The 26,234-nt window shown below is 59.9% G+C and overlaps 28 non-coding genes across 28 annotated transcripts; all 28 read left to right on the forward strand.

Moving 5' to 3' along the window:
- The first annotated feature begins 254 nt into the window (after positions 1-254).
- On the forward strand, positions 255-418 carry LOC146865197 (U1 spliceosomal RNA). Its single transcript, XR_014977226.1, has one exon. It is a non-coding gene; the product is annotated as a U1 spliceosomal RNA (small nuclear RNA).
- A 615-nt stretch (positions 419-1,033) lies between these two features.
- Positions 1,034-1,197, forward strand: LOC146865198 (U1 spliceosomal RNA). The gene has a single exon (XR_014977227.1). It is a non-coding gene; the product is annotated as a U1 spliceosomal RNA (small nuclear RNA).
- A 615-nt stretch (positions 1,198-1,812) lies between these two features.
- On the forward strand, positions 1,813-1,976 carry LOC146865199 (U1 spliceosomal RNA). Its single transcript, XR_014977228.1, has one exon. It is a non-coding gene; the product is annotated as a U1 spliceosomal RNA (small nuclear RNA).
- A 615-nt stretch (positions 1,977-2,591) lies between these two features.
- On the forward strand, positions 2,592-2,755 carry LOC146865200 (U1 spliceosomal RNA). Its single transcript, XR_014977229.1, has one exon. It is a non-coding gene; the product is annotated as a U1 spliceosomal RNA (small nuclear RNA).
- Positions 2,756-3,652: 897 nt separating this feature from the next.
- On the forward strand, positions 3,653-3,816 carry LOC146865201 (U1 spliceosomal RNA). Its single transcript, XR_014977230.1, has one exon. It is a non-coding gene; the product is annotated as a U1 spliceosomal RNA (small nuclear RNA).
- Positions 3,817-4,431: 615 nt separating this feature from the next.
- Positions 4,432-4,595, forward strand: LOC146865202 (U1 spliceosomal RNA). The gene has a single exon (XR_014977231.1). It is a non-coding gene; the product is annotated as a U1 spliceosomal RNA (small nuclear RNA).
- A 618-nt stretch (positions 4,596-5,213) lies between these two features.
- Positions 5,214-5,377, forward strand: LOC146865203 (U1 spliceosomal RNA). Its single transcript, XR_014977232.1, has one exon. It is a non-coding gene; the product is annotated as a U1 spliceosomal RNA (small nuclear RNA).
- An 897-nt stretch (positions 5,378-6,274) lies between these two features.
- Positions 6,275-6,438, forward strand: LOC146865204 (U1 spliceosomal RNA). The gene has a single exon (XR_014977233.1). It is a non-coding gene; the product is annotated as a U1 spliceosomal RNA (small nuclear RNA).
- Positions 6,439-7,335: 897 nt separating this feature from the next.
- On the forward strand, positions 7,336-7,499 carry LOC146865205 (U1 spliceosomal RNA). The gene has a single exon (XR_014977235.1). It is a non-coding gene; the product is annotated as a U1 spliceosomal RNA (small nuclear RNA).
- Positions 7,500-8,114: 615 nt separating this feature from the next.
- LOC146865206 (U1 spliceosomal RNA) lies at positions 8,115-8,278 on the forward strand. The gene has a single exon (XR_014977236.1). It is a non-coding gene; the product is annotated as a U1 spliceosomal RNA (small nuclear RNA).
- An 897-nt stretch (positions 8,279-9,175) lies between these two features.
- LOC146865207 (U1 spliceosomal RNA) lies at positions 9,176-9,339 on the forward strand. The gene has a single exon (XR_014977237.1). It is a non-coding gene; the product is annotated as a U1 spliceosomal RNA (small nuclear RNA).
- Positions 9,340-10,236: 897 nt separating this feature from the next.
- LOC146865208 (U1 spliceosomal RNA) lies at positions 10,237-10,400 on the forward strand. Its single transcript, XR_014977238.1, has one exon. It is a non-coding gene; the product is annotated as a U1 spliceosomal RNA (small nuclear RNA).
- A 615-nt stretch (positions 10,401-11,015) lies between these two features.
- On the forward strand, positions 11,016-11,179 carry LOC146865209 (U1 spliceosomal RNA). The gene has a single exon (XR_014977239.1). It is a non-coding gene; the product is annotated as a U1 spliceosomal RNA (small nuclear RNA).
- Positions 11,180-12,076: 897 nt separating this feature from the next.
- LOC146865210 (U1 spliceosomal RNA) lies at positions 12,077-12,240 on the forward strand. Its single transcript, XR_014977350.1, has one exon. It is a non-coding gene; the product is annotated as a U1 spliceosomal RNA (small nuclear RNA).
- Positions 12,241-13,137: 897 nt separating this feature from the next.
- On the forward strand, positions 13,138-13,301 carry LOC146865211 (U1 spliceosomal RNA). The gene has a single exon (XR_014977240.1). It is a non-coding gene; the product is annotated as a U1 spliceosomal RNA (small nuclear RNA).
- Positions 13,302-14,198: 897 nt separating this feature from the next.
- LOC146865212 (U1 spliceosomal RNA) lies at positions 14,199-14,362 on the forward strand. The gene has a single exon (XR_014977241.1). It is a non-coding gene; the product is annotated as a U1 spliceosomal RNA (small nuclear RNA).
- An 897-nt stretch (positions 14,363-15,259) lies between these two features.
- On the forward strand, positions 15,260-15,423 carry LOC146865213 (U1 spliceosomal RNA). Its single transcript, XR_014977242.1, has one exon. It is a non-coding gene; the product is annotated as a U1 spliceosomal RNA (small nuclear RNA).
- Positions 15,424-16,038: 615 nt separating this feature from the next.
- On the forward strand, positions 16,039-16,202 carry LOC146865214 (U1 spliceosomal RNA). Its single transcript, XR_014977243.1, has one exon. It is a non-coding gene; the product is annotated as a U1 spliceosomal RNA (small nuclear RNA).
- Positions 16,203-16,817: 615 nt separating this feature from the next.
- LOC146865215 (U1 spliceosomal RNA) lies at positions 16,818-16,981 on the forward strand. The gene has a single exon (XR_014977244.1). It is a non-coding gene; the product is annotated as a U1 spliceosomal RNA (small nuclear RNA).
- An 897-nt stretch (positions 16,982-17,878) lies between these two features.
- On the forward strand, positions 17,879-18,042 carry LOC146865216 (U1 spliceosomal RNA). Its single transcript, XR_014977246.1, has one exon. It is a non-coding gene; the product is annotated as a U1 spliceosomal RNA (small nuclear RNA).
- A 615-nt stretch (positions 18,043-18,657) lies between these two features.
- On the forward strand, positions 18,658-18,821 carry LOC146865217 (U1 spliceosomal RNA). Its single transcript, XR_014977326.1, has one exon. It is a non-coding gene; the product is annotated as a U1 spliceosomal RNA (small nuclear RNA).
- Positions 18,822-19,718: 897 nt separating this feature from the next.
- LOC146865218 (U1 spliceosomal RNA) lies at positions 19,719-19,882 on the forward strand. Its single transcript, XR_014977247.1, has one exon. It is a non-coding gene; the product is annotated as a U1 spliceosomal RNA (small nuclear RNA).
- Positions 19,883-20,497: 615 nt separating this feature from the next.
- LOC146865219 (U1 spliceosomal RNA) lies at positions 20,498-20,661 on the forward strand. The gene has a single exon (XR_014977248.1). It is a non-coding gene; the product is annotated as a U1 spliceosomal RNA (small nuclear RNA).
- An 897-nt stretch (positions 20,662-21,558) lies between these two features.
- Positions 21,559-21,722, forward strand: LOC146865220 (U1 spliceosomal RNA). The gene has a single exon (XR_014977249.1). It is a non-coding gene; the product is annotated as a U1 spliceosomal RNA (small nuclear RNA).
- An 897-nt stretch (positions 21,723-22,619) lies between these two features.
- Positions 22,620-22,783, forward strand: LOC146865221 (U1 spliceosomal RNA). The gene has a single exon (XR_014977250.1). It is a non-coding gene; the product is annotated as a U1 spliceosomal RNA (small nuclear RNA).
- A 615-nt stretch (positions 22,784-23,398) lies between these two features.
- LOC146865222 (U1 spliceosomal RNA) lies at positions 23,399-23,562 on the forward strand. The gene has a single exon (XR_014977251.1). It is a non-coding gene; the product is annotated as a U1 spliceosomal RNA (small nuclear RNA).
- Positions 23,563-24,459: 897 nt separating this feature from the next.
- On the forward strand, positions 24,460-24,623 carry LOC146865223 (U1 spliceosomal RNA). Its single transcript, XR_014977252.1, has one exon. It is a non-coding gene; the product is annotated as a U1 spliceosomal RNA (small nuclear RNA).
- An 897-nt stretch (positions 24,624-25,520) lies between these two features.
- On the forward strand, positions 25,521-25,684 carry LOC146865224 (U1 spliceosomal RNA). Its single transcript, XR_014977253.1, has one exon. It is a non-coding gene; the product is annotated as a U1 spliceosomal RNA (small nuclear RNA).
- The last annotated feature ends 550 nt before the right edge of the window (positions 25,685-26,234 follow it).

Genomic DNA, 26,234 nt, shown 5'->3' on the forward strand with positions numbered 1-26,234 from the left:
AAAGCAGGGCCCTGATTGGCGCTGCCGGTGGGCGTGGACATGCAAATTTTGCTGGCCGGCCGAGGCCTGTGGGAAGCTGCTGTGGGTAGCTGCGCGCTTTCCAAAGTGGGCACAGGGGCCTTGGCTGGTCACCTTGCGCCCCAAAATGCCCATGCTCTGCCTCGCCCGGCCTCAGGCCTAGCCTGTGTGAATGCCACCCTCGCCCTGCGGGGAGATGCCCAGCGGCCCGCCCTCGCCCTGTCCCCTTCCAACTCATACTTACCTGGCAGGGGAGACACCATGATCACGAAGGTGGTTCTCCCAGGGTGAGGCTCATCCATTGCACTTCGGATGTGCTGACCCCTGCGATGTCCCCAAATGCGGGATACTCGACTGCATAATTTCTGGTAGTGGGGGACTGCGTTCGCGCTTTCCCCTGATCTCTGGTTTCAAGAAAGACAAAAAGGAAAAAAAAATAAAAAGGAGTCTGGAGCACCCTTTGACGTTTCTTGTGGTCCGTCCAGGGTGCTGTAAACTGGCTGGAATGGGGAGTGGGCGAGGGCCAATTAGTTATGCAAATTTACAAGCCTGGGGGATGCTGGCTTAGGGCTTAGAAACGTGCTTCTGGGCCCGATTTCGACCTGGCAAGCACTCTGTTGTGCTTGCGAAAGCCTTTGCTTGTGCACAATTTGGAGGGCCTGAAAAATCTGCTGTTGGGCCCGATTTCGGCCTGCCAAGCCCTCTGGTGTGCTTGCTGTAGCCCTGGCTTTGCCCCCGTGTGAGCAAGGTGCAGCATAGCGAAAGCAGGGCCCTGATTGGCGCTGCCGGTGGGCGTGGACATGCAAATTTTGCTGGCCGGCCGAGGCCTGTGGGAAGCTGCTGTGGGTAGCTGCGCGCTTTCCAAAGTGGGCACAGGGGCCTTGGCTGGTCACCTTGCGCCCCAAAATGCCCATGCTCTGCCTCGCCCGGCCTCAGGCCTAGCCTGTGTGAATGCCACCCTCGCCCTGCGGGGAGATGCCCAGCGGCCCGCCCTCGCCCTGTCCCCTTCCAACTCATACTTACCTGGCAGGGGAGACACCATGATCACGAAGGTGGTTCTCCCAGGGTGAGGCTCATCCATTGCACTTCGGATGTGCTGACCCCTGCGATGTCCCCAAATGCGGGATACTCGACTGCATAATTTCTGGTAGTGGGGGACTGCGTTCGCGCTTTCCCCTGATCTCTGGTTTCAAGAAAGACAAAAAGGAAAAAAAAATAAAAAGGAGTCTGGAGCACCCTTTGACGTTTCTTGTGGTCCGTCCAGGGTGCTGTAAGCTGGCTGGAATGGGGAGTGGGCGAGGGCCAATTAGTTATGCAAATTTACAAGCCTGGGGGATGCTGGCTTAGGGCTTAGAAACGTGCTTCTGGGCCCGATTTCGACCTGGCAAGCACTCTGTTGTGCTTGCGAAAGCCTTTGCTTGTGCACAATTTGGAGGGCCTGAAAAATCTGCTGTTGGGCCCGATTTCGGCCTGCCAAGCCCTCTGGTGTGCTTGCTGTAGCCCTGGCTTTGCCCCCGTGTGAGCAAGGTGCAGCATAGCGAAAGCAGGGCCCTGATTGGCGCTGCCGGTGGGCGTGGACATGCAAATTTTGCTGGCCGGCCGAGGCCTGTGGGAAGCTGCTGTGGGTAGCTGCGCGCTTTCCAAAGTGGGCACAGGGGCCTTGGCTGGTCACCTTGCGCCCCAAAATGCCCATGCTCTGCCTCGCCCGGCCTCAGGCCTAGCCTGTGTGAATGCCACCCTCGCCCTGCGGGGAGATGCCCAGCGGCCCGCCCTCGCCCTGTCCCCTTCCAACTCATACTTACCTGGCAGGGGAGACACCATGATCACGAAGGTGGTTCTCCCAGGGTGAGGCTCATCCATTGCACTTCGGATGTGCTGACCCCTGCGATGTCCCCAAATGCGGGATACTCGACTGCATAATTTCTGGTAGTGGGGGACTGCGTTCGCGCTTTCCCCTGATCTCTGGTTTCAAGAAAGACAAAAAGGAAAAAAAAATAAAAAGGAGTCTGGAGCACCCTTTGACGTTTCTTGTGGTCCGTCCAGGGTGCTGTAAGCTGGCTGGAATGGGGAGTGGGCGAGGGCCAATTAGTTATGCAAATTTACAAGCCTGGGGGATGCTGGCTTAGGGCTTAGAAACGTGCTTCTGGGCCCGATTTCGACCTGGCAAGCACTCTGTTGTGCTTGCGAAAGCCTTTGCTTGTGCACAATTTGGAGGGCCTGAAAAATCTGCTGTTGGGCCCGATTTCGGCCTGCCAAGCCCTCTGGTGTGCTTGCTGTAGCCCTGGCTTTGCCCCCGTGTGAGCAAGGTGCAGCATAGCGAAAGCAGGGCCCTGATTGGCGCTGCCGGTGGGCGTGGACATGCAAATTTTGCTGGCCGGCCGAGGCCTGTGGGAAGCTGCTGTGGGTAGCTGCGCGCTTTCCAAAGTGGGCACAGGGGCCTTGGCTGGTCACCTTGCGCCCCAAAATGCCCATGCTCTGCCTCGCCCGGCCTCAGGCCTAGCCTGTGTGAATGCCACCCTCGCCCTGCGGGGAGATGCCCAGCGGCCCGCCCTCGCCCTGTCCCCTTCCAACTCATACTTACCTGGCAGGGGAGACACCATGATCACGAAGGTGGTTCTCCCAGGGTGAGGCTCATCCATTGCACTTCGGATGTGCTGACCCCTGCGATGTCCCCAAATGCGGGATACTCGACTGCATAATTTCTGGTAGTGGGGGACTGCGTTCGCGCTTTCCCCTGATCTCTGGTTTCAAGAAAGACAAAATGGAAAAAAAATAAAAAGGAGTCTGGAGCACCCTTTCTCGTCTTCTGTGGTCTTTCTGGGCTGCTGCGGCTGGATTGGAGGGGGGCGTGGGCAAGAGGGAATCACATGCTAAGTACCGAGCCTGGGGAATGATGGGATAGTTGCAGCCTCCCACTCTGGGGACCTATCCAGAGACAGGGCAGTAGGCCCTGGCCAGGTGACATGTCTGCTCCTTTCCATCGCCCCCCCTGGGGCTGTGGCCTGGCTGCCAGCCTCTTGCCTCGCCCTAGCCTTCCCAGGCCCAGACTCTGGCTGAGGACCCCAGGCCGTGGCCCGGCGAGGGCTCTGCCCGGCGAGGGTTCTGTCTGCAGCGTTTGGGAGCGTTCGTGAGGGGCTCGGGGCGAGAACCCCTGCTCACTTGCAGGCCTGTTTGTCCCTGGCTTTCAGCCACAAGCAGTCGACTGGGGCCTAGCCAGGCAACATGTCACTGCATACCTCTAGAGGGGGCCTCAGTGGCAGCTCTTAGGCTTCCAAAGCCCCAAATCTCTGCTTCTGGGCCCAAAGTGGGCATGGCAATCGCCCTTCTGTGAGTGCTGTAGCCCTGGCTTTAACCCCGTGTGAGCAAGGTGCAGCATAGCGAAAGCAGGGCCCTGATTGGCGCTGCCGGTGGGCGTGGACATGCAAATTTTGCTGGCCGGCCGAGGCCTGTGGGAAGCTGCTGTGGGTAGCTGCGCGCTTTCCAAAGTGGGCACAGGGGCCTTGGCTGGTCACCTTGCGCCCCAAAATGCCCATGCTCTGCCTCGCCCGGCCTCAGGCCTAGCCTGTGTGAATGCCACCCTCGCCCTGCGGGGAGATGCCCAGCGGCCCGCCCTCGCCCTGTCCCCTTCCAACTCATACTTACCTGGCAGGGGAGACACCATGATCACGAAGGTGGTTCTCCCAGGGTGAGGCTCATCCATTGCACTTCGGATGTGCTGACCCCTGCGATGTCCCCAAATGCGGGATACTCGACTGCATAATTTCTGGTAGTGGGGGACTGCGTTCGCGCTTTCCCCTGATCTCTGGTTTCAAGAAAGACAAAAAGGAAAAAAAAATAAAAAGGAGTCTGGAGCACCCTTTGACGTTTCTTGTGGTCCGTCCAGGGTGCTGTAAGCTGGCTGGAATGGGGAGTGGGCGAGGGCCAATTAGTTATGCAAATTTACAAGCCTGGGGGATGCTGGCTTAGGGCTTAGAAACGTGCTTCTGGGCCCGATTTCGACCTGGCAAGCACTCTGTTGTGCTTGCGAAAGCCTTTGCTTGTGCACAATTTGGAGGGCCTGAAAAATCTGCTGTTGGGCCCGATTTCGGCCTGCCAAGCCCTCTGGTGTGCTTGCTGTAGCCCTGGCTTTGCCCCCGTGTGAGCAAGGTGCAGCATAGCGAAAGCAGGGCCCTGATTGGCGCTGCCGGTGGGCGTGGACATGCAAATTTTGCTGGCCGGCCGAGGCCTGTGGGAAGCTGCTGTGGGTAGCTGCGCGCTTTCCAAAGTGGGCACAGGGGCCTTGGCTGGTCACCTTGCGCCCCAAAATGCCCATGCTCTGCCTCGCCCGGCCTCAGGCCTAGCCTGTGTGAATGCCACCCTCGCCCTGCGGGGAGATGCCCAGCGGCCCGCCCTCGCCCTGTCCCCTTCCAACTCATACTTACCTGGCAGGGGAGACACCATGATCACGAAGGTGGTTCTCCCAGGGTGAGGCTCATCCATTGCACTTCGGATGTGCTGACCCCTGCGATGTCCCCAAATGCGGGATACTCGACTGCATAATTTCTGGTAGTGGGGGACTGCGTTCGCGCTTTCCCCTGATCTCTGGTTTCAAGAAAGACAAAAAGGAAAAAAAAATAAAAAAAAGGAGTCTGGAGCACCCTTTGACGTTTCTTGTGGTCCGTCCAGGGTGCTGTAAGCTGGCTGGAATGGGGAGTGGGCGAGGGCCAATTAGTTATGCAAATTTACAAGCCTGGGGGATGCTGGCTTAGGGCTTAGAAACGTGCTTCTGGGCCCGATTTCGACCTGGCAAGCACTCTGTTGTGCTTGCGAAAGCCTTTGCTTGTGCACAATTTGGAGGGCCTGAAAAATCTGCTGTTGGGCCCGATTTCGGCCTGCCAAGCCCTCTGGTGTGCTTGCTGTAGCCCTGGCTTTGCCCCCGTGTGAGCAAGGTGCAGCATAGCGAAAGCAGGGCCCTGATTGGCGCTGCCGGTGGGCGTGGACATGCAAATTTTGCTGGCCGGCCGAGGCCTGTGGGAAGCTGCTGTGGGTAGCTGCGCGCTTTCCAAAGTGGGCACAGGGGCCTTGGCTGGTCACCTTGCGCCCCAAAATGCCCATGCTCTGCCTCGCCCGGCCTCAGGCCTAGCCTGTGTGAATGCCACCCTCGCCCTGCGGGGAGATGCCCAGCGGCCCGCCCTCGCCCTGTCCCCTTCCAACTCATACTTACCTGGCAGGGGAGACACCATGATCACGAAGGTGGTTCTCCCAGGGTGAGGCTCATCCATTGCACTTCGGATGTGCTGACCCCTGCGATGTCCCCAAATGCGGGATACTCGACTGCATAATTTCTGGTAGTGGGGGACTGCGTTCGCGCTTTCCCCTGATCTCTGGTTTCAAGAAAGACAAAATGGAAAAAAAATAAAAAGGAGTCTGGAGCACCCTTTCTCGTCTTCTGTGGTCTTTCTGGGCTGCTGCGGCTGGATTGGAGGGGGGCGTGGGCAAGAGGGAATCACATGCTAAGTACCGAGCCTGGGGAATGATGGGATAGTTGCAGCCTCCCACTCTGGGGACCTATCCAGAGACAGGGCAGTAGGCCCTGGCCAGGTGACATGTCTGCTCCTTTCCATCGCCCCCCCTGGGGCTGTGGCCTGGCTGCCAGCCTCTTGCCTCGCCCTAGCCTTCCCAGGCCCAGACTCTGGCTGAGGACCCCAGGCCGTGGCCCGGCGAGGGCTCTGCCCGGCGAGGGTTCTGTCTGCAGCGTTTGGGAGCGTTCGTGAGGGGCTCGGGGCGAGAACCCCTGCTCACTTGCAGGCCTGTTTGTCCCTGGCTTTCAGCCACAAGCAGTCGACTGGGGCCTAGCCAGGCAACATGTCACTGCATACCTCTAGAGGGGGCCTCAGTGGCAGCTCTTAGGCTTCCAAAGCCCCAAATCTCTGCTTCTGGGCCCAAAGTGGGCATGGCAATCGCCCTTCTGTGAGTGCTGTAGCCCTGGCTTTGCCCCCGTGTGAGCAAGGTGCAGCATAGCGAAAGCAGGGCCCTGATTGGCGCTGCCGGTGGGCGTGGACATGCAAATTTTGCTGGCCGGCCGAGGCCTGTGGGAAGCTGCTGTGGGTAGCTGCGCGCTTTCCAAAGTGGGCACAGGGGCCTTGGCTGGTCACCTTGCGCCCCAAAATGCCCATGCTCTGCCTCGCCCGGCCTCAGGCCTAGCCTGTGTGAATGCCACCCTCGCCCTGCGGGGAGATGCCCAGCGGCCCGCCCTCGCCCTGTCCCCTTCCAACTCATACTTACCTGGCAGGGGAGACACCATGATCACGAAGGTGGTTCTCCCAGGGTGAGGCTCATCCATTGCACTTCGGATGTGCTGACCCCTGCGATGTCCCCAAATGCGGGATACTCGACTGCATAATTTCTGGTAGTGGGGGACTGCGTTCGCGCTTTCCCCTGATCTCTGGTTTCAAGAAAGACAAAATGGAAAAAAAATAAAAAGGAGTCTGGAGCACCCTTTCTCGTCTTCTGTGGTCTTTCTGGGCTGCTGCGGCTGGATTGGAGGGGGGCGTGGGCAAGAGGGAATCACATGCTAAGTACCGAGCCTGGGGAATGATGGGATAGTTGCAGCCTCCCACTCTGGGGACCTATCCAGAGACAGGGCAGTAGGCCCTGGCCAGGTGACATGTCTGCTCCTTTCCATCGCCCCCCCTGGGGCTGTGGCCTGGCTGCCAGCCTCTTGCCTCGCCCTAGCCTTCCCAGGCCCAGACTCTGGCTGAGGACCCCAGGCCGTGGCCCGGCGAGGGCTCTGCCCGGCGAGGGTTCTGTCTGCAGCGTTTGGGAGCGTTCGTGAGGGGCTCGGGGCGAGAACCCCTGCTCACTTGCAGGCCTGTTTGTCCCTGGCTTTCAGCCACAAGCAGTCGACTGGGGCCTAGCCAGGCAACATGTCACTGCATACCTCTAGAGGGGGCCTCAGTGGCAGCTCTTAGGCTTCCAAAGCCCCAAATCTCTGCTTCTGGGCCCAAAGTGGGCATGGCAATCGCCCTTCTGTGAGTGCTGTAGCCCTGGCTTTGCCCCCGTGTGAGCAAGGTGCAGCATAGCGAAAGCAGGGCCCTGATTGGCGCTGCCGGTGGGCGTGGACATGCAAATTTTGCTGGCCGGCCGAGGCCTGTGGGAAGCTGCTGTGGGTAGCTGCGCGCTTTCCAAAGTGGGCACAGGGGCCTTGGCTGGTCACCTTGCGCCCCAAAATGCCCATGCTCTGCCTCGCCCGGCCTCAGGCCTAGCCTGTGTGAATGCCACCCTCGCCCTGCGGGGAGATGCCCAGCGGCCCGCCCTCGCCCTGTCCCCTTCCAACTCATACTTACCTGGCAGGGGAGACACCATGATCACGAAGGTGGTTCTCCCAGGGTGAGGCTCATCCATTGCACTTCGGATGTGCTGACCCCTGCGATGTCCCCAAATGCGGGATACTCGACTGCATAATTTCTGGTAGTGGGGGACTGCGTTCGCGCTTTCCCCTGATCTCTGGTTTCAAGAAAGACAAAAAGGAAAAAAAAATAAAAAGGAGTCTGGAGCACCCTTTGACGTTTCTTGTGGTCCGTCCAGGGTGCTGTAAGCTGGCTGGAATGGGGAGTGGGCGAGGGCCAATTAGTTATGCAAATTTACAAGCCTGGGGGATGCTGGCTTAGGGCTTAGAAACGTGCTTCTGGGCCCGATTTCGACCTGGCAAGCACTCTGTTGTGCTTGCGAAAGCCTTTGCTTGTGCACAATTTGGAGGGCCTGAAAAATCTGCTGTTGGGCCCGATTTCGGCCTGCCAAGCCCTCTGGTGTGCTTGCTGTAGCCCTGGCTTTGCCCCCGTGTGAGCAAGGTGCAGCATAGCGAAAGCAGGGCCCTGATTGGCGCTGCCGGTGGGCGTGGACATGCAAATTTTGCTGGCCGGCCGAGGCCTGTGGGAAGCTGCTGTGGGTAGCTGCGCGCTTTCCAAAGTGGGCACAGGGGCCTTGGCTGGTCACCTTGCGCCCCAAAATGCCCATGCTCTGCCTCGCCCGGCCTCAGGCCTAGCCTGTGTGAATGCCACCCTCGCCCTGCGGGGAGATGCCCAGCGGCCCGCCCTCGCCCTGTCCCCTTCCAACTCATACTTACCTGGCAGGGGAGACACCATGATCACGAAGGTGGTTCTCCCAGGGTGAGGCTCATCCATTGCACTTCGGATGTGCTGACCCCTGCGATGTCCCCAAATGCGGGATACTCGACTGCATAATTTCTGGTAGTGGGGGACTGCGTTCGCGCTTTCCCCTGATCTCTGGTTTCAAGAAAGACAAAATGGAAAAAAAATAAAAAGGAGTCTGGAGCACCCTTTCTCGTCTTCTGTGGTCTTTCTGGGCTGCTGCGGCTGGATTGGAGGGGGGCGTGGGCAAGAGGGAATCACATGCTAAGTACCGAGCCTGGGGAATGATGGGATAGTTGCAGCCTCCCACTCTGGGGACCTATCCAGAGACAGGGCAGTAGGCCCTGGCCAGGTGACATGTCTGCTCCTTTCCATCGCCCCCCCTGGGGCTGTGGCCTGGCTGCCAGCCTCTTGCCTCGCCCTAGCCTTCCCAGGCCCAGACTCTGGCTGAGGACCCCAGGCCGTGGCCCGGCGAGGGCTCTGCCCGGCGAGGGTTCTGTCTGCAGCGTTTGGGAGCGTTCGTGAGGGGCTCGGGGCGAGAACCCCTGCTCACTTGCAGGCCTGTTTGTCCCTGGCTTTCAGCCACAAGCAGTCGACTGGGGCCTAGCCAGGCAACATGTCACTGCATACCTCTAGAGGGGGCCTCAGTGGCAGCTCTTAGGCTTCCAAAGCCCCAAATCTCTGCTTCTGGGCCCAAAGTGGGCATGGCAATCGCCCTTCTGTGAGTGCTGTAGCCCTGGCTTTGCCCCCGTGTGAGCAAGGTGCAGCATAGCGAAAGCAGGGCCCTGATTGGCGCTGCCGGTGGGCGTGGACATGCAAATTTTGCTGGCCGGCCGAGGCCTGTGGGAAGCTGCTGTGGGTAGCTGCGCGCTTTCCAAAGTGGGCACAGGGGCCTTGGCTGGTCACCTTGCGCCCCAAAATGCCCATGCTCTGCCTCGCCCGGCCTCAGGCCTAGCCTGTGTGAATGCCACCCTCGCCCTGCGGGGAGATGCCCAGCGGCCCGCCCTCGCCCTGTCCCCTTCCAACTCATACTTACCTGGCAGGGGAGACACCATGATCACGAAGGTGGTTCTCCCAGGGTGAGGCTCATCCATTGCACTTCGGATGTGCTGACCCCTGCGATGTCCCCAAATGCGGGATACTCGACTGCATAATTTCTGGTAGTGGGGGACTGCGTTCGCGCTTTCCCCTGATCTCTGGTTTCAAGAAAGACAAAATGGAAAAAAAATAAAAAGGAGTCTGGAGCACCCTTTCTCGTCTTCTGTGGTCTTTCTGGGCTGCTGCGGCTGGATTGGAGGGGGGCGTGGGCAAGAGGGAATCACATGCTAAGTACCGAGCCTGGGGAATGATGGGATAGTTGCAGCCTCCCACTCTGGGGACCTATCCAGAGACAGGGCAGTAGGCCCTGGCCAGGTGACATGTCTGCTCCTTTCCATCGCCCCCCCTGGGGCTGTGGCCTGGCTGCCAGCCTCTTGCCTCGCCCTAGCCTTCCCAGGCCCAGACTCTGGCTGAGGACCCCAGGCCGTGGCCCGGCGAGGGCTCTGCCCGGCGAGGGTTCTGTCTGCAGCGTTTGGGAGCGTTCGTGAGGGGCTCGGGGCGAGAACCCCTGCTCACTTGCAGGCATGTTTGTCCCTGGCTTTCAGCCACAAGCAGTCGACTGGGGCCTAGCCAGGCAACATGTCACTGCATACCTCTAGAGGGGGCCTCAGTGGCAGCTCTTAGGCTTCCAAAGCCCCAAATCTCTGCTTCTGGGCCCAAAGTGGGCATGGCAATCGCCCTTCTGTGAGTGCTGTAGCCCTGGCTTTGCCCCCGTGTGAGCAAGGTGCAGCATAGCGAAAGCAGGGCCCTGATTGGCGCTGCCGGTGGGCGTGGACATGCAAATTTTGCTGGCCGGCCGAGGCCTGTGGGAAGCTGCTGTGGGTAGCTGCGCGCTTTCCAAAGTGGGCACAGGGGCATTGGCTGGTCACCTTGCGCCCCAAAATGCCCATGCTCTGCCTCGCCCGGCCTCAGGCCTTGCCTGTGTGAATGCCACCCTCGCCCTGCGGGGAGATGCCCAGCGGCCCGCCCTCGCCCTGTCCCCTTCCAACTCATACTTACCTGGCAGGGGAGACACCATGATCACGAAGGTGGTTCTCCCAGGGTGAGGCTCATCCATTGCACTTCGGATGTGCTGACCCCTGCGATGTCCCCAAATGCGGGATACTCGACTGCATAATTTCTGGTAGTGGGGGACTGCGTTCGCGCTTTCCCCTGATCTCTGGTTTCAAGAAAGACAAAAAGGAAAAAAAAATAAAAAGGAGTCTGGAGCACCCTTTGACGTTTCTTGTGGTCCGTCCAGGGTGCTGTAAGCTGGCTGGAATGGGGAGTGGGCGAGGGCCAATTAGTTATGCAAATTTACAAGCCTGGGGGATGCTGGCTTAGGGCTTAGAAACGTGCTTCTGGGCCCGATTTCGACCTGGCAAGCACTCTGTTGTGCTTGCGAAAGCCTTTGCTTGTGCACAATTTGGAGGGCCTGAAAAATCTGCTGTTGGGCCCGATTTCGGCCTGCCAAGCCCTCTGGTGTGCTTGCTGTAGCCCTGGCTTTGCCCCCGTGTGAGCAAGGTGCAGCATAGCGAAAGCAGGGCCCTGATTGGCGCTGCCGGTGGGCGTGGACATGCAAATTTTGCTGGCCGGCCGAGGCCTGTGGGAAGCTGCTGTGGGTAGCTGCGCGCTTTCCAAAGTGGGCACAGGGGCCTTGGCTGGTCACCTTGCGCCCCAAAATGCCCATGCTCTGCCTCGCCCGGCCTCAGGCCTAGCCTGTGTGAATGCCACCCTCGCCCTGCGGGGAGATGCCCAGCGGCCCGCCCTCGCCCTGTCCCCTTCCAACTCATACTTACCTGGCAGGGGAGACACCATGATCACGAAGGTGGTTCTCCCAGGGTGAGGCTCATCCATTGCACTTCGGATGTGCTGACCCCTGCGATGTCCCCAAATGCGGGATACTCGACTGCATAATTTCTGGTAGTGGGGGACTGCGTTCGCGCTTTCCCCTGATCTCTGGTTTCAAGAAAGACAAAATGGAAAAAAAATAAAAAGGAGTCTGGAGCACCCTTTCTCGTCTTCTGTGGTCTTTCTGGGCTGCTGCGGCTGGATTGGAGGGGGGCGTGGGCAAGAGGGAATCACATGCTAAGTACCGAGCCTGGGGAATGATGGGATAGTTGCAGCCTCCCACTCTGGGGACCTATCCAGAGACAGGGCAGTAGGCCCTGGCCAGGTGACATGTCTGCTCCTTTCCATCGCCCCCCCTGGGGCTGTGGCCTGGCTGCCAGCCTCTTGCCTCGCCCTAGCCTTCCCAGGCCCAGACTCTGGCTGAGGACCCCAGGCCGTGGCCCGGCGAGGGCTCTGCCCGGCGAGGGTTCTGTCTGCAGCGTTTGGGAGCGTTCGTGAGGGGCTCGGGGCGAGAACCCCTGCTCACTTGCAGGCCTGTTTGTCCCTGGCTTTCAGCCACAAGCAGTCGACTGGGGCCTAGCCAGGCAACATGTCACTGCATACCTCTAGAGGGGGCCTCAGTGGCAGCTCTTAGGCTTCCAAAGCCCCAAATCTCTGCTTCTGGGCCCAAAGTGGGCATGGCAATCGCCCTTCTGTGAGTGCTGTAGCCCTGGCTTTGCCCCCGTGTGAGCAAGGTGCAGCATAGCGAAAGCAGGGCCCTGATTGGCGCTGCCGGTGGGCGTGGACATGCAAATTTTGCTGGCCGGCCGAGGCCTGTGGGAAGCTGCTGTGGGTAGCTGCGCGCTTTCCAAAGTGGGCACAGGGGCCTTGGCTGGTCACCTTGCGCCCCAAAATGCCCATGCTCTGCCTCGCCCGGCCTCAGGCCTAGCCTGTGTGAATGCCACCCTCGCCCTGCGGGGAGATGCCCAGCGGCCCGCCCTCGCCCTGTCCCCTTCCAACTCATACTTACCTGGCAGGGGAGACACCATGATCACGAAGGTGGTTCTCCCAGGGTGAGGCTCATCCATTGCACTTCGGATGTGCTGACCCCTGCGATGTCCCCAAATGCGGGATACTCGACTGCATAGTTTCTGGTAGTGGGGGACTGCGTTCGCGCTTTCCCCTGATCTCTGGTTTCAAGAAAGACAAAATGGAAAAAAAATAAAAAGGAGTCTGGAGCACCCTTTCTCGTCTTCTGTGGTCTTTCTGGGCTGCTGCGGCTGGATTGGAGGGGGGCGTGGGCAAGAGGGAATCACATGCTAAGTACCGAGCCTGGGGAATGATGGGATAGTTGCAGCCTCCCACTCTGGGGACCTATCCAGAGACAGGGCAGTAGGCCCTGGCCAGGTGACATGTCTGCTCCTTTCCATCGCCCCCCCTGGGGCTGTGGCCTGGCTGCCAGCCTCTTGCCTCGCCCTAGCCTTCCCAGGCCCAGACTCTGGCTGAGGACCCCAGGCCGTGGCCCGGCGAGGGCTCTGCCCGGCGAGGGTTCTGTCTGCAGCGTTTGGGAGCGTTCGTGAGGGGCTCGGGGCGAGAACCCCTGCTCACTTGCAGGCCTGTTTGTCCCTGGCTTTCAGCCACAAGCAGTCGACTGGGGCCTAGCCAGGCAACATGTCACTGCATACCTCTAGAGGGGGCCTCAGTGGCAGCTCTTAGGCTTCCAAAGCCCCAAATCTCTGCTTCTGGGCCCAAAGTGGGCATGGCAATCGCCCTTCTGTGAGTGCTGTAGCCCTGGCTTTGCCCCCGTGTGAGCAAGGTGCAGCATAGCGAAAGCAGGGCCCTGATTGGCGCTGCCGGTGGGCGTGGACATGCAAATTTTGCTGGCCGGCCGAGGCCTGTGGGAAGCTGCTGTGGGTAGCTGCGCGCTTTCCAAAGTGGGCACAGGGGCCTTGGCTGGTCACCTTGCGCCCCAAAATGCCCATGCTCTGCCTCGCCCGGCCTCAGGCCTAGCCTGTGTGAATGCCACCCTCGCCCTGCGGGGAGATGCCCAGCGGCCCGCCCTCGCCCTGTCCCCTTCCAACTCATACTTACCTGGCAGGGGAGACACCATGATCACGAAGGTGGTTCTCCCAGGGTGAGGCTCATCCATTGCACTTCGGATGTGCTGACCCCTGCGATGTCCCCAAATGCGGGATACTCGACTGCATAATTTCTGGTAGTGGGGGACTGCGTTCGCGCTTTCCCCTGATCTCTGGTTTCAAGAAAGACAAAATGGAAAAAAAATAAAAAGGAGTCTGGAGCACCCTTTCTCGTCTTCTGTGGTCTTTCTGGGCTGCTGCGGCTGGATTGGAGGGGGGCGTGGGCAAGAGGGAATCACATGCTAAGTACCGAGCCTGGGGAATGATGGGATAGTTGCAGCCTCCCACTCTGGGGACCTATCCAGAGACAGGGCAGTAGGCCCTGGCCAGGTGACATGTCTGCTCCTTTCCATCGCCCCCCCTGGGGCTGTGGCCTGGCTGCCAGCCTCTTGCCTCGCCCTAGCCTTCCCAGGCCCAGACTCTGGCTGAGGACCCCAGGCCGTGGCCCGGCGAGGGCTCTGCCCGGCGAGGGTTCTGTCTGCAGCGTTTGGGAGCGTTCGTGAGGGGCTCGGGGCGAGAACCCCTGCTCACTTGCAGGCCTGTTTGTCCCTGGCTTTCAGCCACAAGCAGTCGACTGGGGCCTAGCCAGGCAACATGTCACTGCATACCTCTAGAGGGGGCCTCAGTGGCAGCTCTTAGGCTTCCAAAGCCCCAAATCTCTGCTTCTGGGCCCAAAGTGGGCATGGCAATCGCCCTTCTGTGAGTGCTGTAGCCCTGGCTTTAACCCCGTGTGAGCAAGGTGCAGCATAGCGAAAGCAGGGCCCTGATTGGCGCTGCCGGTGGGCGTGGACATGCAAATTTTGCTGGCCGGCCGAGGCCTGTGGGAAGCTGCTGTGGGTAGCTGCGCGCTTTCCAAAGTGGGCACAGGGGCCTTGGCTGGTCACCTTGCGCCCCAAAATGCCCATGCTCTGCCTCGCCCGGCCTCAGGCCTAGCCTGTGTGAATGCCACCCTCGCCCTGCGGGGAGATGCCCAGCGGCCCGCCCTCGCCCTGTCCCCTTCCAACTCATACTTACCTGGCAGGGGAGACACCATGATCACGAAGGTGGTTCTCCCAGGGTGAGGCTCATCCATTGCACTTCGGATGTGCTGACCCCTGCGATGTCCCCAAATGCGGGATACTCGACTGCATAATTTCTGGTAGTGGGGGACTGCGTTCGCGCTTTCCCCTGATCTCTGGTTTCAAGAAAGACAAAATGGAAAAAAAATAAAAAGGAGTCTGGAGCACCCTTTCTCGTCTTCTGTGGTCTTTCTGGGCTGCTGCGGCTGGATTGGAGGGGGGCGTGGGCAAGAGGGAATCACATGCTAAGTACCGAGCCTGGGGAATGATGGGATAGTTGCAGCCTCCCACTCTGGGGACCTATCCAGAGACAGGGCAGTAGGCCCTGGCCAGGTGACATGTCTGCTCCTTTCCATCGCCCCCCCTGGGGCTGTGGCCTGGCTGCCAGCCTCTTGCCTCGCCCTAGCCTTCCCAGGCCCAGACTCTGGCTGAGGACCCCAGGCCGTGGCCCGGCGAGGGCTCTGCCCGGCGAGGGTTCTGTCTGCAGCGTTTGGGAGCGTTCGTGAGGGGCTCGGGGCGAGAACCCCTGCTCACTTGCAGGCCTGTTTGTCCCTGGCTTTCAGCCACAAGCAGTCGACTGGGGCCTAGCCAGGCAACATGTCACTGCATACCTCTAGAGGGGGCCTCAGTGGCAGCTCTTAGGCTTCCAAAGCCCCAAATCTCTGCTTCTGGGCCCAAAGTGGGCATGGCAATCGCCCTTCTGTGAGTGCTGTAGCCCTGGCTTTGCCCCCGTGTGAGCAAGGTGCAGCATAGCGAAAGCAGGGCCCTGATTGGCGCTGCCGGTGGGCGTGGACATGCAAATTTTGCTGGCCGGCCGAGGCCTGTGGGAAGCTGCTGTGGGTAGCTGCGCGCTTTCCAAAGTGGGCACAGGGGCATTGGCTGGTCACCTTGCGCCCCAAAATGCCCATGCTCTGCCTCGCCCGGCCTCAGGCCTTGCCTGTGTGAATGCCACCCTCGCCCTGCGGGGAGATGCCCAGCGGCCCGCCCTCGCCCTGTCCCCTTCCAACTCATACTTACCTGGCAGGGGAGACACCATGATCACGAAGGTGGTTCTCCCAGGGTGAGGCTCATCCATTGCACTTCGGATGTGCTGACCCCTGCGATGTCCCCAAATGCGGGATACTCGACTGCATAATTTCTGGTAGTGGGGGACTGCGTTCGCGCTTTCCCCTGATCTCTGGTTTCAAGAAAGACAAAAAGGAAAAAAAAATAAAAAGGAGTCTGGAGCACCCTTTGACGTTTCTTGTGGTCCGTCCAGGGTGCTGTAAGCTGGCTGGAATGGGGAGTGGGCGAGGGCCAATTAGTTATGCAAATTTACAAGCCTGGGGGATGCTGGCTTAGGGCTTAGAAACGTGCTTCTGGGCCCGATTTCGACCTGGCAAGCACTCTGTTGTGCTTGCGAAAGCCTTTGCTTGTGCACAATTTGGAGGGCCTGAAAAATCTGCTGTTGGGCCCGATTTCGGCCTGCCAAGCCCTCTGGTGTGCTTGCTGTAGCCCTGGCTTTGCCCCCGTGTGAGCAAGGTGCAGCATAGCGAAAGCAGGGCCCTGATTGGCGCTGCCGGTGGGCGTGGACATGCAAATTTTGCTGGCCGGCCGAGGCCTGTGGGAAGCTGCTGTGGGTAGCTGCGCGCTTTCCAAAGTGGGCACAGGGGCCTTGGCTGGTCACCTTGCGCCCCAAAATGCCCATGCTCTGCCTCGCCCGGCCTCAGGCCTAGCCTGTGTGAATGCCACCCTCGCCCTGCGGGGAGATGCCCAGCGGCCCGCCCTCGCCCTGTCCCCTTCCAACTCATACTTACCTGGCAGGGGAGACACCATGATCACGAAGGTGGTTCTCCCAGGGTGAGGCTCATCCATTGCACTTCGGATGTGCTGACCCCTGCGATGTCCCCAAATGCGGGATACTCGACTGCATAATTTCTGGTAGTGGGGGACTGCGTTCGCGCTTTCCCCTGATCTCTGGTTTCAAGAAAGACAAAAAGGAAAAAAAAATAAAAAGGAGTCTGGAGCACCCTTTGACGTTTCTTGTGGTCCGTCCAGGGTGCTGTAAGCTGGCTGGAATGGGGAGTGGGCGAGGGCCAATTAGTTATGCAAATTTACAAGCCTGGGGGATGCTGGCTTAGGGCTTAGAAACGTGCTTCTGGGCCCGATTTCGACCTGGCAAGCACTCTGTTGTGCTTGCGAAAGCCTTTGCTTGTGCACAATTTGGAGGGCCTGAAAAATCTGCTGTTGGGCCCGATTTCGGCCTGCCAAGCCCTCTGGTGTGCTTGCTGTAGCCCTGGCTTTGCCCCCGTGTGAGCAAGGTGCAGCATAGCGAAAGCAGGGCCCTGATTGGCGCTGCCGGTGGGCGTGGACATGCAAATTTTGCTGGCCGGCCGAGGCCTGTGGGAAGCTGCTGTGGGTAGCTGCGCGCTTTCCAAAGTGGGCACAGGGGCCTTGGCTGGTCACCTTGCGCCCCAAAATGCCCATGCTCTGCCTCGCCCGGCCTCAGGCCTAGCCTGTGTGAATGCCACCCTCGCCCTGCGGGGAGATGCCCAGCGGCCCGCCCTCGCCCTGTCCCCTTCCAACTCATACTTACCTGGCAGGGGAGACACCATGATCACGAAGGTGGTTCTCCCAGGGTGAGGCTCATCCATTGCACTTCGGATGTGCTGACCCCTGCGATGTCCCCAAATGCGGGATACTCGACTGCATAATTTCTGGTAGTGGGGGACTGCGTTCGCGCTTTCCCCTGATCTCTGGTTTCAAGAAAGACAAAATGGAAAAAAAATAAAAAGGAGTCTGGAGCACCCTTTCTCGTCTTCTGTGGTCTTTCTGGGCTGCTGCGGCTGGATTGGAGGGGGGCGTGGGCAAGAGGGAATCACATGCTAAGTACCGAGCCTGGGGAATGATGGGATAGTTGCAGCCTCCCACTCTGGGGACCTATCCAGAGACAGGGCAGTAGGCCCTGGCCAGGTGACATGTCTGCTCCTTTCCATCGCCCCCCCTGGGGCTGTGGCCTGGCTGCCAGCCTCTTGCCTCGCCCTAGCCTTCCCAGGCCCAGACTCTGGCTGAGGACCCCAGGCCGTGGCCCGGCGAGGGCTCTGCCCGGCGAGGGTTCTGTCTGCAGCGTTTGGGAGCGTTCGTGAGGGGCTCGGGGCGAGAACCCCTGCTCACTTGCAGGCCTGTTTGTCCCTGGCTTTCAGCCACAAGCAGTCGACTGGGGCCTAGCCAGGCAACATGTCACTGCATACCTCTAGAGGGGGCCTCAGTGGCAGCTCTTAGGCTTCCAAAGCCCCAAATCTCTGCTTCTGGGCCCAAAGTGGGCATGGCAATCGCCCTTCTGTGAGTGCTGTAGCCCTGGCTTTGCCCCCGTGTGAGCAAGGTGCAGCATAGCGAAAGCAGGGCCCTGATTGGCGCTGCCGGTGGGCGTGGACATGCAAATTTTGCTGGCCGGCCGAGGCCTGTGGGAAGCTGCTGTGGGTAGCTGCGCGCTTTCCAAAGTGGGCACAGGGGCATTGGCTGGTCACCTTGCGCCCCAAAATGCCCATGCTCTGCCTCGCCCGGCCTCAGGCCTTGCCTGTGTGAATGCCACCCTCGCCCTGCGGGGAGATGCCCAGCGGCCCGCCCTCGCCCTGTCCCCTTCCAACTCATACTTACCTGGCAGGGGAGACACCATGATCACGAAGGTGGTTCTCCCAGGGTGAGGCTCATCCATTGCACTTCGGATGTGCTGACCCCTGCGATGTCCCCAAATGCGGGATACTCGACTGCATAATTTCTGGTAGTGGGGGACTGCGTTCGCGCTTTCCCCTGATCTCTGGTTTCAAGAAAGACAAAAAGGAAAAAAAAATAAAAAGGAGTCTGGAGCACCCTTTGACGTTTCTTGTGGTCCGTCCAGGGTGCTGTAAGCTGGCTGGAATGGGGAGTGGGCGAGGGCCAATTAGTTATGCAAATTTACAAGCCTGGGGGATGCTGGCTTAGGGCTTAGAAACGTGCTTCTGGGCCCGATTTCGACCTGGCAAGCACTCTGTTGTGCTTGCGAAAGCCTTTGCTTGTGCACAATTTGGAGGGCCTGAAAAATCTGCTGTTGGGCCCGATTTCGGCCTGCCAAGCCCTCTGGTGTGCTTGCTGTAGCCCTGGCTTTGCCCCCGTGTGAGCAAGGTGCAGCATAGCGAAAGCAGGGCCCTGATTGGCGCTGCCGGTGGGCGTGGACATGCAAATTTTGCTGGCCGGCCGAGGCCTGTGGGAAGCTGCTGTGGGTAGCTGCGCGCTTTCCAAAGTGGGCACAGGGGCCTTGGCTGGTCACCTTGCGCCCCAAAATGCCCATGCTCTGCCTCGCCCGGCCTCAGGCCTAGCCTGTGTGAATGCCACCCTCGCCCTGCGGGGAGATGCCCAGCGGCCCGCCCTCGCCCTGTCCCCTTCCAACTCATACTTACCTGGCAGGGGAGACACCATGATCACGAAGGTGGTTCTCCCAGGGTGAGGCCCATCCATTGCACTTCGGATGTGCTGACCCCTGCGATGTCCCCAAATGCGGGATACTCGACTGCATAATTTCTGGTAGTGGGGGACTGCGTTCGCGCTTTCCCCTGATCTCTGGTTTCAAGAAAGACAAAATGGAAAAAAAATAAAAAGGAGTCTGGAGCACCCTTTCTCGTCTTCTGTGGTCTTTCTGGGCTGCTGCGGCTGGATTGGAGGGGGGCGTGGGCAAGAGGGAATCACATGCTAAGTACCGAGCCTGGGGAATGATGGGATAGTTGCAGCCTCCCACTCTGGGGACCTATCCAGAGACAGGGCAGTAGGCCCTGGCCAGGTGACATGTCTGCTCCTTTCCATCGCCCCCCCTGGGGCTGTGGCCTGGCTGCCAGCCTCTTGCCTCGCCCTAGCCTTCCCAGGCCCAGACTCTGGCTGAGGACCCCAGGCCGTGGCCCGGCGAGGGCTCTGCCCGGCGAGGGTTCTGTCTGCAGCGTTTGGGAGCGTTCGTGAGGGGCTCGGGGCGAGAACCCCTGCTCACTTGCAGGCCTGTTTGTCCCTGGCTTTCAGCCACAAGCAGTCGACTGGGGCCTAGCCAGGCAACATGTCACTGCATACCTCTAGAGGGGGCCTCAGTGGCAGCTCTTAGGCTTCCAAAGCCCCAAATCTCTGCTTCTGGGCCCAAAGTGGGCATGGCAATCGCCCTTCTGTGAGTGCTGTAGCCCTGGCTTTGCCCCCGTGTGAGCAAGGTGCAGCATAGCGAAAGCAGGGCCCTGATTGGCGCTGCCGGTGGGCGTGGACATGCAAATTTTGCTGGCCGGCCGAGGCCTGTGGGAAGCTGCTGTGGGTAGCTGCGCGCTTTCCAAAGTGGGCACAGGGGCCTTGGCTGGTCACCTTGCGCCCCAAAATGCCCATGCTCTGCCTCGCCCGGCCTCAGGCCTAGCCTGTGTGAATGCCACCCTCGCCCTGCGGGGAGATGCCCAGCGGCCCGCCCTCGCCCTGTCCCCTTCCAACTCATACTTACCTGGCAGGGGAGACACCATGATCACGAAGGTGGTTCTCCCAGGGTGAGGCTCATCCATTGCACTTCGGATGTGCTGACCCCTGCGATGTCCCCAAATGCGGGATACTCGACTGCATAATTTCTGGTAGTGGGGGACTGCGTTCGCGCTTTCCCCTGATCTCTGGTTTCAAGAAAGACAAAAAGGAAAAAAAAATAAAAAGGAGTCTGGAGCACCCTTTGACGTTTCTTGTGGTCCGTCCAGGGTGCTGTAAGCTGGCTGGAATGGGGAGTGGGCGAGGGCCAATTAGTTATGCAAATTTACAAGCCTGGGGGATGCTGGCTTAGGGCTTAGAAACGTGCTTCTGGGCCCGATTTCGACCTGGCAAGCACTCTGTTGTGCTTGCGAAAGCCTTTGCTTGTGCACAATTTGGAGGGCCTGAAAAATCTGCTGTTGGGCCCGATTTCGGCCTGCCAAGCCCTCTGGTGTGCTTGCTGTAGCCCTGGCTTTGCCCCCGTGTGAGCAAGGTGCAGCATAGCGAAAGCAGGGCCCTGATTGGCGCTGCCGGTGGGCGTGGACATGCAAATTTTGCTGGCCGGCCGAGGCCTGTGGGAAGCTGCTGTGGGTAGCTGCGCGCTTTCCAAAGTGGGCACAGGGGCCTTGGCTGGTCACCTTGCGCCCCAAAATGCCCATGCTCTGCCTCGCCCGGCCTCAGGCCTAGCCTGTGTGAATGCCACCCTCGCCCTGCGGGGAGATGCCCAGCGGCCCGCCCTCGCCCTGTCCCCTTCCAACTCATACTTACCTGGCAGGGGAGACACCATGATCACGAAGGTGGTTCTCCCAGGGTGAGGCTCATCCATTGCACTTCGGATGTGCTGACCCCTGCGATGTCCCCAAATGCGGGATACTCGACTGCATAATTTCTGGTAGTGGGGGACTGCGTTCGCGCTTTCCCCTGATCTCTGGTTTCAAGAAAGACAAAATGGAAAAAAAATAAAAAGGAGTCTGGAGCACCCTTTCTCGTCTTCTGTGGTCTTTCTGGGCTGCTGCGGCTGGATTGGAGGGGGGCGTGGGCAAGAGGGAATCACATGCTAAGTACCGAGCCTGGGGAATGATGGGATAGTTGCAGCCTCCCACTCTGGGGACCTATCCAGAGACAGGGCAGTAGGCCCTGGCCAGGTGACATGTCTGCTCCTTTCCATCGCCCCCCCTGGGGCTGTGGCCTGGCTGCCAGCCTCTTGCCTCGCCCTAGCCTTCCCAGGCCCAGACTCTGGCTGAGGACCCCAGGCCGTGGCCCGGCGAGGGCTCTGCCCGGCGAGGGTTCTGTCTGCAGCGTTTGGGAGCGTTCGTGAGGGGCTCGGGGCGAGAACCCCTGCTCACTTGCAGGCATGTTTGTCCCTGGCTTTCAGCCACAAGCAGTCGACTGGGGCCTAGCCAGGCAACATGTCACTGCATACCTCTAGAGGGGGCCTCAGTGGCAGCTCTTAGGCTTCCAAAGCCCCAAATCTCTGCTTCTGGGCCCAAAGTGGGCATGGCAATCGCCCTTCTGTGAGTGCTGTAGCCCTGGCTTTGCCCCCGTGTGAGCAAGGTGCAGCATAGCGAAAGCAGGGCCCTGATTGGCGCTGCCGGTGGGCGTGGACATGCAAATTTTGCTGGCCGGCCGAGGCCTGTGGGAAGCTGCTGTGGGTAGCTGCGCGCTTTCCAAAGTGGGCACAGGGGCCTTGGCTGGTCACCTTGCGCCCCAAAATGCCCATGCTCTGCCTCGCCCGGCCTCAGGCCTAGCCTGTGTGAATGCCACCCTCGCCCTGCGGGGAGATGCCCAGCGGCCCGCCCTCGCCCTGTCCCCTTCCAACTCATACTTACCTGGCAGGGGAGACACCATGATCACGAAGGTGGTTCTCCCAGGGTGAGGCTCATCCATTGCACTTCGGATGTGCTGACCCCTGCGATGTCCCCAAATGCGGGATACTCGACTGCATAATTTCTGGTAGTGGGGGACTGCGTTCGCGCTTTCCCCTGATCTCTGGTTTCAAGAAAGACAAAATGGAAAAAAAATAAAAAGGAGTCTGGAGCACCCTTTCTCGTCTTCTGTGGTCTTTCTGGGCTGCTGCGGCTGGATTGGAGGGGGGCGTGGGCAAGAGGGAATCACATGCTAAGTACCGAGCCTGGGGAATGATGGGATAGTTGCAGCCTCCCACTCTGGGGACCTATCCAGAGACAGGGCAGTAGGCCCTGGCCAGGTGACATGTCTGCTCCTTTCCATCGCCCCCCCTGGGGCTGTGGCCTGGCTGCCAGCCTCTTGCCTCGCCCTAGCCTTCCCAGGCCCAGACTCTGGCTGAGGACCCCAGGCCGTGGCCCGGCGAGGGCTCTGCCCGGCGAGGGTTCTGTCTGCAGCGTTTGGGAGCGTTCGTGAGGGGCTCGGGGCGAGAACCCCTGCTCACTTGCAGGCCTGTTTGTCCCTGGCTTTCAGCCACAAGCAGTCGACTGGGGCCTAGCCAGGCAACATGTCACTGCATACCTCTAGAGGGGGCCTCAGTGGCAGCTCTTAGGCTTCCAAAGCCCCAAATCTCTGCTTCTGGGCCCAAAGTGGGCATGGCAATCGCCCTTCTGTGAGTGCTGTAGCCCTGGCTTTGCCCCCGTGTGAGCAAGGTGCAGCATAGCGAAAGCAGGGCCCTGATTGGCGCTGCCGGTGGGCGTGGACATGCAAATTTTGCTGGCCGGCCGAGGCCTGTGGGAAGCTGCTGTGGGTAGCTGCGCGCTTTCCAAAGTGGGCACAGGGGCCTTGGCTGGTCACCTTGCGCCCCAAAATGCCCATGCTCTGCCTCGCCCGGCCTCAGGCCTAGCCTGTGTGAATGCCACCCTCGTCCTGCGGGGAGATGCCCAGCGGCCCGCCCTCGCCCTGTCCCCTTCCAACTCATACTTACCTGGCAGGGGAGACACCATGATCACGAAGGTGGTTCTCCCAGGGTGAGGCTCATCCATTGCACTTCGGATGTGCTGACCCCTGCGATGTCCCCAAATGCGGGATACTCGACTGCATAATTTCTGGTAGTGGGGGACTGCGTTCGCGCTTTCCCCTGATCTCTGGTTTCAAGAAAGACAAAAAGGAAAAAAAAATAAAAAGGAGTCTGGAGCACCCTTTGACGTTTCTTGTGGTCCGTCCAGGGTGCTGTAAGCTGGCTGGAATGGGGAGTGGGCGAGGGCCAATTAGTTATGCAAATTTACAAGCCTGGGGGATGCTGGCTTAGGGCTTAGAAACGTGCTTCTGGGCCCGATTTCGACCTGGCAAGCACTCTGTTGTGCTTGCGAAAGCCTTTGCTTGTGCACAATTTGGAGGGCCTGAAAAATCTGCTGTTGGGCCCGATTTCGGCCTGCCAAGCCCTCTGGTGTGCTTGCTGTAGCCCTGGCTTTGCCCCCGTGTGAGCAAGGTGCAGCATAGCGAAAGCAGGGCCCTGATTGGCGCTGCCGGTGGGCGTGGACATGCAAATTTTGCTGGCCGGCCGAGGCCTGTGGGAAGCTGCTGTGGGTAGCTGCGCGCTTTCCAAAGTGGGCACAGGGGCCTTGGCTGGTCACCTTGCGCCCCAAAATGCCCATGCTCTGCCTCGCCCGGCCTCAGGCCTAGCCTGTGTGAATGCCACCCTCGCCCTGCGGGGAGATGCCCAGCGGCCCGCCCTCGCCCTGTCCCCTTCCAACTCATACTTACCTGGCAGGGGAGACACCATGATCACGAAGGTGGTTCTCCCAGGGTGAGGCTCATCCATTGCACTTCGGATGTGCTGACCCCTGCGATGTCCCCAAATGCGGGATACTCGACTGCATAATTTCTGGTAGTGGGGGACTGCGTTCGCGCTTTCCCCTGATCTCTGGTTTCAAGAAAGACAAAATGGAAAAAAAATAAAAAGGAGTCTGGAGCACCCTTTCTCGTCTTCTGTGGTCTTTCTGGGCTGCTGCGGCTGGATTGGAGGGGGGCGTGGGCAAGAGGGAATCACATGCTAAGTACCGAGCCTGGGGAATGATGGGATAGTTGCAGCCTCCCACTCTGGGGACCTATCCAGAGACAGGGCAGTAGGCCCTGGCCAGGTGACATGTCTGCTCCTTTCCATCGCCCCCCCTGGGGCTGTGGCCTGGCTGCCAGCCTCTTGCCTCGCCCTAGCCTTCCCAGGCCCAGACTCTGGCTGAGGACCCCAGGCCGTGGCCCGGCGAGGGCTCTGCCCGGCGAGGGTTCTGTCTGCAGCGTTTGGGAGCGTTCGTGAGGGGCTCGGGGCGAGAACCCCTGCTCACTTGCAGGCCTGTTTGTCCCTGGCTTTCAGCCACAAGCAGTCGACTGGGGCCTAGCCAGGCAACATGTCACTGCATACCTCTAGAGGGGGCCTCAGTGGCAGCTCTTAGGCTTCCAAAGCCCCAAATCTCTGCTTCTGGGCCCAAAGTGGGCATGGCAATCGCCCTTCTGTGAGTGCTGTAGCCCTGGCTTTGCCCCCGTGTGAGCAAGGTGCAGCATAGCGAAAGCAGGGCCCTGATTGGCGCTGCCGGTGGGCGTGGACATGCAAATTTTGCTGGCCGGCCGAGGCCTGTGGGAAGCTGCTGTGGGTAGCTGCGCGCTTTCCAAAGTGGGCACAGGGGCCTTGGCTGGTCACCTTGCGCCCCAAAATGCCCATGCTCTGCCTCGCCCGGCCTCAGGCCTAGCCTGTGTGAATGCCACCCTCGCCCTGCGGGGAGATGCCCAGCGGCCCGCCCTCGCCCTGTCCCCTTCCAACTCATACTTACCTGGCAGGGGAGACACCATGATCACGAAGGTGGTTCTCCCAGGGTGAGGCTCATCCATTGCACTTCGGATGTGCTGACCCCTGCGATGTCCCCAAATGCGGGATACTCGACTGCATAATTTCTGGTAGTGGGGGACTGCGTTCGCGCTTTCCCCTGATCTCTGGTTTCAAGAAAGACAAAATGGAAAAAAAATAAAAAGGAGTCTGGAGCACCCTTTCTCGTCTTCTGTGGTCTTTCTGGGCTGCTGCGGCTGGATTGGAGGGGGGCGTGGGCAAGAGGGAATCACATGCTAAGTACCGAGCCTGGGGAATGATGGGATAGTTGCAGCCTCCCACTCTGGGGACCTATCCAGAGACAGGGCAGTAGGCCCTGGCCAGGTGACATGTCTGCTCCTTTCCATCGCCCCCCCTGGGGCTGTGGCCTGGCTGCCAGCCTCTTGCCTCGCCCTAGCCTTCCCAGGCCCAGACTCTGGCTGAGGACCCCAGGCCGTGGCCCGGCGAGGGCTCTGCCCGGCGAGGGTTCTGTCTGCAGCGTTTGGGAGCGTTCGTGAGGGGCTCGGGGCGAGAACCCCTGCTCACTTGCAGGCCTGTTTGTCCCTGGCTTTCAGCCACAAGCAGTCGACTGGGGCCTAGCCAGGCAACATGTCACTGCATACCTCTAGAGGGGGCCTCAGTGGCAGCTCTTAGGCTTCCAAAGCCCCAAATCTCTGCTTCTGGGCCCAAAGTGGGCATGGCAATCGCCCTTCTGTGAGTGCTGTAGCCCTGGCTTTGCCCCCGTGTGAGCAAGGTGCAGCATAGCGAAAGCAGGGCCCTGATTGGCGCTGCCGGTGGGCGTGGACATGCAAATTTTGCTGGCCGGCCGAGGCCTGTGGGAAGCTGCTGTGGGTAGCTGCGCGCTTTCCAAAGTGGGCACAGGGGCCTTGGCTGGTCACCTTGCGCCCCAAAATGCCCATGCTCTGCCTCGCCCGGCCTCAGGCCTAGCCTGTGTGAATGCCACCCTCGCCCTGCGGGGAGATGCCCAGCGGCCCGCCCTCGCCCTGTCCCCTTCCAACTCATACTTACCTGGCAGGGGAGACACCATGATCACGAAGGTGGTTCTCCCAGGGTGAGGCTCATCCATTGCACTTCGGATGTGCTGACCCCTGCGATGTCCCCAAATGCGGGATACTCGACTGCATAATTTCTGGTAGTGGGGGACTGCGTTCGCGCTTTCCCCTGATCTCTGGTTTCAAGAAAGACAAAAAGGAAAAAAAAATAAAAAGGAGTCTGGAGCACCCTTTGACGTTTCTTGTGGTCCGTCCAGGGTGCTGTAAGCTGGCTGGAATGGGGAGTGGGCGAGGGCCAATTAGTTATGCAAATTTACAAGCCTGGGGGATGCTGGCTTAGGGCTTAGAAACGTGCTTCTGGGCCCGATTTCGACCTGGCAAGCACTCTGTTGTGCTTGCGAAAGCCTTTGCTTGTGCACAATTTGGAGGGCCTGAAAAATCTGCTGTTGGGCCCGATTTCGGCCTGCCAAGCCCTCTGGTGTGCTTGCTGTAGCCCTGGCTTTGCCCCCGTGTGAGCAAGGTGCAGCATAGCGAAAGCAGGGCCCTGATTGGCGCTGCCGGTGGGCGTGGACATGCAAATTTTGCTGGCCGGCCGAGGCCTGTGGGAAGCTGCTGTGGGTAGCTGCGCGCTTTCCAAAGTGGGCACAGGGGCCTTGGCTGGTCACCTTGCGCCCCAAAATGCCCATGCTCTGCCTCGCCCGGCCTCAGGCCTAGCCTGTGTG

This window comes from Triturus cristatus, chromosome 2_1, assembly GCF_964204655.1.
Source record: "Triturus cristatus chromosome 2_1, aTriCri1.1, whole genome shotgun sequence".
Classification (NCBI taxonomy): domain Eukaryota; kingdom Metazoa; phylum Chordata; class Amphibia; order Caudata; family Salamandridae; genus Triturus; species Triturus cristatus.